Genomic DNA, 10,303 nt, shown 5'->3' on the forward strand with positions numbered 1-10,303 from the left:
TGTTAACAGTGAATAGATAGTATCATGGTGCTTCTTAGTGATATCATCATGAGGCAAATGCTCAAGTCAATAATACAAAATAATTTTCTCAAACAAAAATATACTGTGAATATTCTAAAATGTAGTACATCATATACTAAAAAAATCAAATAAAGGCGGTTGTAATGAACTCAAGTGCAAAATAAAAATCATTACGAAAAAAATACATCAGCACGTAAAGTTTTCTCTTTTGTTTCAACAGAGGAAGCAAAGGCAAAAGAAACAAGAAACGGTTAAATTATGTAGATTCTTACACTTGTTAAGAATCAATGTCTAAAATCTAAGTGATTAGCATATCAAAATTCGAAGTCATAAGACAAGGATATTTAGAGCAAATGATACAAAAATATTTCTCAAACGAAAACATACTGTAAATTCACTAAATGCTTTAGAATGTAACACCTATTAAGTACTTCTTTTACTAAAAATGTCAAATTGAGGAGATTGAAATGAATTTAAATGCAATATAACAACATCGAAAACATACTACATTAGCACTGTTAATTTTTCTCCTTCATTTTTTTCAGCGGAAGAAAAGGCAAAAGAAACAAGAAACGGTAACGTTGTGTAGATCTTTGACACCTGTTAAGAAATAATATCTAAAATCTAACTGATAAGCATATAAAAATTCAAAGTCATAAAACAAGGATTCTAAGAGTAAATGATAAAAATAATTTTCTCAAACGAAAACATACTGTAAATATTATAGAATGTAAAACCTAAGTACTTCATGTACTAAAAATTTCAAAAGAGGAGCTTGAAATTAATTTAAGTGCAATATAAAAACATTGAAAAAAAACTATATGTTTCTCCTCCATTTTTACAGCGGAAGAAAAGGCAGAAGAAACAAGAAACGGTAAAGTAATAAAGATCTTTGCCACTCTAAAAATCTAATTGACAATCATATTCTTTGTCATTATCAGTTGTAAAAGCTTCAACAGTGTTATTTAAGAAGGATTCTTAGAGCAAATGGTATTAGTTGAAGTCATCTTTTTGAAAGTTTTACGGACGCTATCATGATTAGGTTGACTGTGATTTAAAATTTATGGGACATTTGACCACGGACATGTATCACTATTGTAACGCAAATCCTGCCGTTCTCTCCTCGATTATGACACGAATGCGACTTATAACCCAATTTTTACTTGTCAAGAGTAACACGACAGTTGCCACCAACGAAACAAGAAATGATTACCCATCAGAAACACCTGAGTTCATTACCGGCTGTATTCATGTCATCTCTCTCCTATGATTACTATGATAAGGGAATATCAACCCATTATAACGAAACATATTCAACATATCCTTGAATTTCATTGGTTAAGATAATATTGATTTATTTGTAAGAAATACTAGATATGGCAAGATGTTTCGTGTGTATATATTTCTGTATATTAGCTTGTCAAACAGCATCACCATACCTGAAGGTAGATCTAAATAAATATGTCTGAATATACACAGACAGACAGACAGATTCTTTTATTGTTACAATGCGTTAAAAATAACCATTAACAAATCATCATCTCATGAAGAAGCATCATAATTATACTCCTAGCCACCAACCACCACGATAAAAATATACGAGTTACCGTTGTCTGTGATAATTGACATATGATATATCGACCCTCGACAAATTGTCCTCGATAGAACAACGAATCACAGATAGTAAAAACTCATGCAATATCTTACCGTGAGAATGATTGGTAACAAATGTAAACAAACTTATCATTAAGTACAGACGATGTCAATGTAAAGTTGCTTCTGTAAAGACAATCAATAACTGTAGAAAAACCGGAAAAAGGAAGACATGTTCAAAGTCAGTATTAGTTCTTTTCATTTAATCTAAGGAGCAGTTACATGAATGTATAATTATCTATATGACACTCACGTTTTAGGAGCTTTTAATAATTTAAAGAATTGCCATATCTAAACGTAAACACACCTTAACAATAATACAGCTCACTGACTTTTTATATTGTGAATATTTTAATCTGTTACTATTGACGGTTCAGCATTCGAAGAATGTTTTTGATAAAGTCTCATCATACCCGAGTGGCGTCAGTCACGAAGATGAGAGACGACTATATGCAATTTAGATAATAATAATTTAATGAGTTTACTGCGTTTTAATAATTATCTCTCACTACAAAAGTCAAAAAGTCTGAAAAGACCAGTTTTTGTCTGAATTTGCATGAATTTTTACTCGACATTCTTAATTTGTCTGAATAATTTTTAAAAATTCTTGACATAGTATGAATTTGTCTAATAAGGTTCTTGATTTTTCTTGACAAGTGTCTTGACAGTATGAACATTGTCTTAAAATTTCTCGACACTTCCTGTATCATCTTATAAGAGTCTGGATTAGTCTCGACCAATTCTTGACTGTCTTAAATTTGTCTCGATCTGTCTTGACATATTCTTGACATTCTTAATAATGTCTGAATATGTCTCGACATATTCTTGACATTCTAAATAATGTCTGAATATGTCTCGACACATTCTTGACAGTCTTAAATATGTCTTGACACTATCTCAACAGTATAAATTTCGCCTGAAATGTGAACAGACTTATTCTGCACTGTTTATGACATTCTATTGCTGTTATATACTCCTTTTTATTATGGCTAAACTAAACTTTGAAGAATCAAGGATTAATTTGGTATAGTAAGATACCCTTTTGGTGCAACTAAGTTGGAATACCCTGAATAATCCCCCATGTAGTTTAATTTTGATTTATTTTATTAAACATTTAAGTAATTGTTTTCACTTGGAATATAAGTCGAAGGTATTGAAAAACAGCATTTAGATTTTTGCCTTTCACAAAACTGCCAGTCAACTTTACTAAAATAGGTGTCTTGTATCATGTGTATCTCTTTTGGACCCCAGAATTCATCTTTTGGGTTTGTGTGGCTAAAAAAAAGAGGGGGGGGGGGCTTTTGTTTATGTCAAAGAATTTGTTCCCATCTTGATTCAAAAACCTTATTCATTTTTTAGAACAACCCAAAAACATTTTTTATTCAAATTTGAGTGTTGAATTTTATAATTTTTTATCAAAAATAAATATTTGTGATAACTCCTTCCTGAAAAGAAAAAAATGTTTAGATCTATATTATGCATGTCTGTTTGAGAACCATTTCATAAGACCGATAATTTCTATAGAAATCATTGATGGGACCCATTATAAATACATTTTTCTTATTATTCCTTGAGTAGATAATAATTTTCTTTTAATCTTTGGGAATTATTCAATTTGTTTTTATGTTAAAATAATTAACTTCATAATTTTGATGAAGAAAATCCATTTCAATTCAATTTTTTTTCATCAAAATGATGATTTTCATTTTCATCTATCAACAAACTTTTTAAATTGTAGTGGCATGGTCGGTCAACTGATAAGTTGTATGGCTGATTACAGGTAAAGCAATAACTTCTATTTGACAGTTGCGTGTACTCTGGGGTGTGGAATACCTTAATTTTATGGGGAACATCCTGTCCATGTGTAATACTTAATATATTCCAACAGATGACATTACACAAATTTTTCTTCTGTTAAATGAATGATTTGTATATCATCATAATTTGCTATTTATATAAACCACATTTTGGTATAATAATTATTTACCATATCAACATTGAATATTATGAATGTAGAATGAAATATGTCTACAGTATGATTGGTTTGAATCATTTAATTTATAAGATTTAGGAATCAAAATTTGTAATTATTTAAAAACCCACATTGAAATTGTTTTATATCAACACACCCACATTTGAATTATTTTATACTTTAGATTTCATAGCCATATTTGCATTTGTAAAAATATTTATATACAAAAAATTTTCAATTATTTTAAATGCCCAACTTTTATTTTTGTTGTAAAGAAGTGTAACTTGAAACAACAGTATATCATATAAAGAGAAATAAAGATTAAAGTTATATCATGAATATTGGTCATGAGTCATGATTTGTAAAACTCAGAACTGTCAAGTAAATTTAAGACACGATTCAAAATGTTCAGAATATGTCAAGCCATACTGAGAAAAAATAAGAATGTCGAGAATATGTCGAGAAATTTCAAGACAGTATTCAAATGTCAAGAATTTGTCAAGAAATTTTAAGACCATATTCAGAATGTCGAGAATATGTCGAGTAAATTTCATACAAATTTAATATAAATGAGAATTTGTCAAGAAAAATTAAGACACAAGTCATACTTTTGGAGAATGTCGAGTAAAAGTTCATGCAAATTAAGACAAAAACTGGTCTTTTCAGACTTTTAGACTTTTGTAGTGTCTGGGGCTGTATGGTTTTTATAGGATTTCTCAATCCTATCGGTGTTAGGGCTTTCTGACTAAAAAACAGCAAATTTGGTGTAAAAGAGACAAATCTGTATTCCAAATATGTATGTTACTTACTAGTTTAATAACACTAATTTTTTTGCATGATATTGTTATTAATATGTTTGATAACGAATGTCTTTTTACTGTACAGGGTGAAACAGTACTTCTTCACAAAAAACAATGTAGCTACCCATTTGATGGTATGTAACTTTACAGTTTAATTTTTCCTGTTAAGCAAATTTCCTTGTTGTGCATTTACGTACTAAATTAGAAGCCTTGCATGGTGTTTTGACAATTTACAGGTTGTTTCTGGTTGAATGTTTTCCCCAAATTTATTATTTATTTCAAAATAGTGAAATATTTTGAGTTATTCCGCTTTGAAAAACATCGATCTATCTAGGACGTACTCGGGTATCATAGTTTTGAAACAAAATAATCGCACAAAGCACAAAAATGAGGTCTTCTTTTCAAAAGTTAAAAGCATAACGGGCTTCATCATAGTTTGGTTGACGCCATAATAAGGCTATTGGATATTTGCGTCACAGAAAAAAAACGGAAATGTTAAATTGTTCGTATCCACCATCCTAGCTATCCTATTTATAATAAATGCGGCTTCTCGTCAGATTTCTGCGTGTTATAAACAAACCGAAAGAGAGCCTCACTTCATCTCTAGTTTTGTAGTCGGGTCCTGCTGCTCATGGGAAGGACATTATAATATCATCATAGGTGCTTCTAAAAGAATTGGCAATGCTTTCCAATCATGAGAACTGAATTTACTCTCACGGTTTTGCTAAAGGGTTGATATTACTCAGCTTTTATTTTCTGTGTAGTGGCTTTTCGTCTTTTTCCCTTCGGTTTCGTCGACATTTTGTATTGATCACATAGTTTCTTGTTCCCTTTTAATTTACATGTAGAAAAGGGCAATTAACAGAGTATATATATGATTCTGGGAACACGAAATGTGCTAAATTGCGCGAACTCTTTGGAAACTCTTGCAAAATGAATATTGATTTAAAGTAGAAAGAATTCTTCATTGTCGAAAAATCTAGTTTGGTCAAAACATATATCAATATCAAAGTTATAGACGGGTTTATCTATAATTGACATAGAAAATAGGCGCATCCATTACCCTCTCACGTGACCGATCAGCCATTACGACCGTGAAAAATAACGCACGTGTATTGATCGAAACCTTATTGATTTTCTGTTTACATTTGTATTTCTTTCATTTTCTGATTTATATTACTATGGATACGAAAATTATAAAAAAGGTGAAGGCATTTCTTGTGCAGTTAGTAATAGTCTTATTTGATGCCTTCTGACGAGCCAACAAAACTTAAGTGGATCAAAGCTGTAAACAGAAAAACTTTGCATAAACAGGTTTTTGTATATATTTTTTTCTGGATGGTGCGCCGACTGCACACAATTCGTTCTTTTTTTAATTAAAACTTGTTATGAAAGTAAAATTACACTGGCAGACGAATGTTGACACGTCGTGAAACGACTGTAAAAAACTTAAATTAATCTATGAAAAATAATCCGATGACAACAGTGTTCTTTTTGTATAGAATATTCACACATCAGATGCGGATCCAGGATTTTGAAAAGGGGAGGGGGGGGGGGCGCTGGCATCCAAACTAGACAAAATTTGTAGTCGAAGCAGTAAAAAGTATGGATTAACCATAAATGATTGAAGCTCCATAAAGGGGGCACCCCCCCTAAATCCGCCCCTGCACATTTCTTTATATATTAACAATGAAACCTACCCCGAGGCTACATGTAGTTTTAATTGTAAGGAAATCAACTCAATGTGAAGAGACGAACTTTTTTATTTATGACGACTATATTTATGCTGCAAAATGACAGACATTCCGACAACATCAACTCAGACAAAAATATTGTTAACAGAGGAGTAAGGAGTTCAAAATTAAATGAAAGGGGGGAAGCACGTCAGCGTATAGAAATATTATGAATGACAGTGAAGCCTTATTGTATACTTATGTAACTAAGTTTTCTTTACTTTAGTGGAATTACTACACAATTTAATTTTCAACTACGATATTGCAGATCAGCTGTTACTCGATCGTACTGATGAGGTTAACACTTAGTTTGATATTTGTTTTTTTGGGACGACGCTTTCATATTTCGAAAAGTAAGGCTTGTAAAATACTAGGAGTCGCGTCACAAACTAAGGCAGATAATCGGAAAAACCTGTCTATACATAAGATAAAAAGGAATGTAAACGTTTCACATAACAAGACGTAAATTACTCAACTGAAAAAAAAAAACAAACATATAAGCATTAAAAAATGTTGTAGTAAAAATAATTTCTTTTTTCATTTCCTTCTTTTTTAAAATAATTTATCAACTTTATTCAAATCCTTAAATTTTCATAAATTTGGATTATAGATTCAAACACAGGAGAGACTGATGACTCAGGATCAAATGACGAAACCGGTTCACATGACGGATCATATGATGAGATTGGACATAACGATGGAACAGGATCAGACGATGGCACGGTATCTAACGATGAAACTGGGTCGGACGATGGGAATGCCGATGGGACAGGGACTGGCGGTGGACTTGATGAAGATGCGGGCGAAACACCACTTGGATATTGACTTAGTCGACATCATTCTAATTGGCGACTGCACGGATACTGAAAACCCGGAGTGTGAGTATACAAAAACGTATCCAGAAAATTAAGAAGAGATCTGAATTCTGAATAAGAATTACTTGTCACAATCACCTGTTTTCAGTGTGTGATATTTACCAGTTTGGAGTATTTTGCATTGCCTGAGGTTAAATTTATGTTGTTATGGATGTTGCCTTATTGTATACAACAATACCAGTATAAACTATCTTTATTTCATGATTTGTATAAAGGTTTTACATTTCTGCTGTGTTTCTTTATTTTATTTTCATAGCTGTCATTTACATAAAACGGTGGATGATAAAAAAAAACCTATAAAAAACGACCATATGGTTAACATTGTAGATGTGTTGGGAAAATGTGCTACCAGTATCAAGGAAGACCCACCACTGTATTACTTGGAGACCAGCTGTCCTACGCATTTCATCCAGTGTGACGAGCATGGAGGTGCAGATATAAAACCCTGTGCACCTGAAACTGAATGGTGTCAACAAAAGTTAACATGTGACCATGTCGGCAGTTGTGATACTTAACTATATACTATCAGGTATGATATGTATCCATGTAAATAATTATCTAGAAATGGCTATAGCAAATGTTCTAAAATACACGGTACTTTGGAAGTCTAGATTCATTAGAATAATCGCCCATCAAAAGGCAGAAAGTAACTTGGTGCTTCATATTGTTTAAACTTTTCAAAGAAAAAAACAAAGTTGAAAAATAGAGCAAAACAAAATACTGAACTCTTAGGCAAAATCAAAAAGGTGAAGTCCATAATAACTGACAAAATCAAATGTTATCGATCAACTGAATAAAGTATTTTTTGTAAACTAACACTAACCTTTGGAACAGGACCAGCATACGCTTTCGGAGAACCTGATTTCAACCCTGGTTTTTGGTGAGATCCGCGTTGCTCAGTCTTCAATTTTCTATTTAGTGTTTTATGATATGATGTTGTCAGTTTTTCTTCGACTTATGAGTTTTGCTTATCCTTTTGATATCTTCTACCACTTATTGATATGTAAAATGAATGTGAGAAGATACGATATGGATGCTTTGAAAATTGCTTAAGAAATTGAATACTTTTTAGAACATTAATATACAAGCAAAAGAGAATAACACTTTATCCTGTGTTAGTCTCACTCAATTTTTGGAAGTTGAAACAATAGTTTAACGATGTTAAAATACTGTAAATTCATTCAACTATACAAAACAAGATAAAAGATCGCATGAACTCCAAACGGAGCGAGACCGGGTTCGTCAACACATGAAGCATATCGCGCATCAGCCTTCATACGAATCCACACTATTAAAGTCAAAATGTCATAACAATAGAGACTTGAGGAAGTTCGATACTTAATAGTAAAATTGAGTTTTTCTTCCCATTTATATGTTGTTTTCTTTTTATAATCACATTGAAAACATAGATCTTCAACATCCGTTCTATCAGTCAATAAAAAAAACCGATGAAATATTGATAAAACCAACATTTTTTGTGTTATATATTTACAGTGATTTTTTTTTTAGAACGTAGAGGACCTCATCGATATTATCAGATTTCATGTAACTTCTTAAAACGTTGATTTTAGTTTTATCTGTGTTATAGAAATTCACAAGAAAATCAACTTTAAGTTATCTCCGTATTTTCATCTGCATAATTGTCTTCCATTATAAATTCAGTGTTCATCAATTACATCGTATTAATAAATGTATTTCTGCATTTCTGTGTCGTTACTTTGTACTCTTAAATGGGGTAAATGAAATAAAAAAAAATCTTTACGGTCGCCATGGTAAAGAAAAACTCATCCAAGTTACCGGGCTTGTAATTTTGTAAGCAAGACTACAATAGACTAATCAGTGACGATTTGTTGAGAGGTATCACATGACTTTATGTGATTCCCTGTGTCTAAACGCTAAAATATAACACGTTTTTGCATACACGGTTGGCTTTCTTCCACCAATTATACACAAAGTATACAATTGGTTTTCGAAATCTTCTGGATTGTATTGGCACAAAAATGCACGTTTTGCAGTTTCATACATGTATTTATTTTTTTTTGTTTTAATATTGTTCTCCTAGCGACAAATTTACCATTTGAGAGATGATAAAAAGTACATTTCCAACCATCTGTCAGTTTTGTCGATGTTCTGGTTGTGAAACTTTTTAAAATTAAATATGAGTTCGGAATAGCAGGATTGAATGATGCACTTATATCAAGTTGACGCACCAGGAGTTGCTCAAATGCGGTAGGATTGAACAGGTTCAAGTGCACTATCATCTTTTTGTTTCTTTCTAAAAGATTCACATCGTTTTTAAATCTAACTTGTACTTTTTAATTGTTGAAACTCTGACACCGTCAACATTGAAAATTTTTCAGACCACAGTTTATTTGCTTTTACGTCATTCTGTCAGATCTGAAGGTTCTAGCCCCACTTTATATATGTAACAGAGGGACGAAAGATACCAGAGGGACAGTCAAACTCATAGATCGAAAACAAACTGACAACGCCATGGCCAAAAATAAAAAGACAAATAGACAAATAATAGTACAGATGACACAACATAGAAAACTAAAGACTACTCAACACGAATCCCACCAAAAACTGGGGGTGATGAACAGATTTCGAAAGAATTTGAGATGTGCGGTTGACGTACGTAGCGTATTTTTAAGGAACCAAAACATCTTTTTACTTTGGATTTCGTTGTAAAGTCGTTTTTACTGAGATACCGACAACCGGCATATCCTTTCGCTGCTTTTTTTTTTGTTCATTCGTTTGTATGTTGGTTGTTGTTTTCTTTGTTTTTATAACGATCCTAATGCTGAACAGTGCATGATCTTTACGCCCAAGCGTTTTTAAGTACTCTAGAATACTGATTTAATAAAACATATAAATTGGCGACAAATTTTTAAATTTAAAATAAAAATATCATAAATATAATAACAGCATCGTTTACTTACAATAAACATCGTTCCAGTTCTATAAATATGATAAGATGACAATGTAATTTAACAAAATGTGCGTCAGGCTCAACACTTCATAACTTAAAATGCAAACCATTTTGCTCTTTATAATACCAAGACACCAAAGAACTTACGAACACTTTTAACACTTTAACTCGGAAAAAGTTGATGAAAAAATGTTACTTTCTTGTAGTTTCATATTCCCAATTGTGCAATTTGTTTTTCCAAGTAAATCGAATAGTTGTCCTGTTTCAAAGAAATTATTTGCAAATGTTAGGTAAATGCAGATGATACCATATAATGC

The 10,303-nt window shown here is 31.7% G+C and overlaps 2 long non-coding RNA genes across 3 annotated transcripts; both read left to right on the forward strand.

Annotated features, from left to right (window-relative positions):
- The first annotated feature begins 563 nt into the window (after positions 1-563).
- On the forward strand, positions 564-6,992 carry LOC127720468 (uncharacterized). 2 transcript variants are annotated; one of them, XR_007990810.1, is made up of 5 exons: positions 564-596; positions 866-895; positions 1,778-1,855; positions 4,532-4,580; positions 6,790-6,992. It is a non-coding gene; the product is annotated as an uncharacterized LOC127720468 (long non-coding RNA). The 2 variants fall into 2 exon arrangements; XR_007990812.1 differs by lacking the exon at positions 866-895.
- A 4-nt stretch (positions 6,993-6,996) lies between these two features.
- LOC127720456 (uncharacterized) lies at positions 6,997-8,756 on the forward strand. Its single transcript, XR_007990804.1, has 3 exons — positions 6,997-7,057; positions 7,382-7,583; positions 8,564-8,756. It is a non-coding gene; the product is annotated as an uncharacterized LOC127720456 (long non-coding RNA).
- The last annotated feature ends 1,547 nt before the right edge of the window (positions 8,757-10,303 follow it).

This window comes from Mytilus californianus, unplaced genomic scaffold (assembly GCF_021869535.1).
Source record: "Mytilus californianus isolate M0D057914Y unplaced genomic scaffold, xbMytCali1.0.p SCAF_1, whole genome shotgun sequence".
In the NCBI taxonomy this organism is placed as follows: domain Eukaryota; kingdom Metazoa; phylum Mollusca; class Bivalvia; order Mytilida; family Mytilidae; genus Mytilus; species Mytilus californianus.